The sequence below is a fragment of the Aphanomyces invadans genome, assembly GCF_000520115.1.
Source record: "Aphanomyces invadans strain NJM9701 unplaced genomic scaffold supercont1.34, whole genome shotgun sequence".
Taxonomy (NCBI): Eukaryota; Oomycota; class Saprolegniomycetes; order Saprolegniales; family Verrucalvaceae; genus Aphanomyces; species Aphanomyces invadans.
This window is the reverse complement of record NW_008580179.1, coordinates 131,998-132,493: the sequence shown is the minus strand read 5'-3', so window position 1 is coordinate 132,493 and position 496 is coordinate 131,998.

Below are 496 nucleotides of genomic sequence, written 5' to 3'. Positions count from 1 at the left end.
GCCCAGACCACCAAGCTCGACAACCTCAACAACGTCGTGTTTCCGCGCACCTTTGAGCGGTTGGAGCAGCGAGTGCAAGGACCGTTCTTTACCGGACGGAAAGTAGTCATCGGAACGTGTTGCGTATTCGTCGTCTTCCGTGTTCCCAGGAGCAACGACCGCACGATGGTGGCATGACGTATCTATCCCATGCGCTTCAATCGGGGTGGCGCAAGTCATTTCCGCTGTTGACGGACCCACGTCCGCTGCAACAGAACGATGCATAGACTCGCCAGTCCATCATTGCATATAGTGGGCGCGAGCAGGATGTCCCAATTCCGCCTAGTCAACCGCTCTGTCACCATCGTGCGGTCGTTGCTCCTGGGAACACGGAAGACGACGAATACGCAACACGTTCCGATGACTACTTTCCGTCATTGTCCAATCCAACTGGAGAATCAGATCGTGTGGGGAACTGCGCTCACCGATGACGGCATCCATTCGGATGTCGTGATAC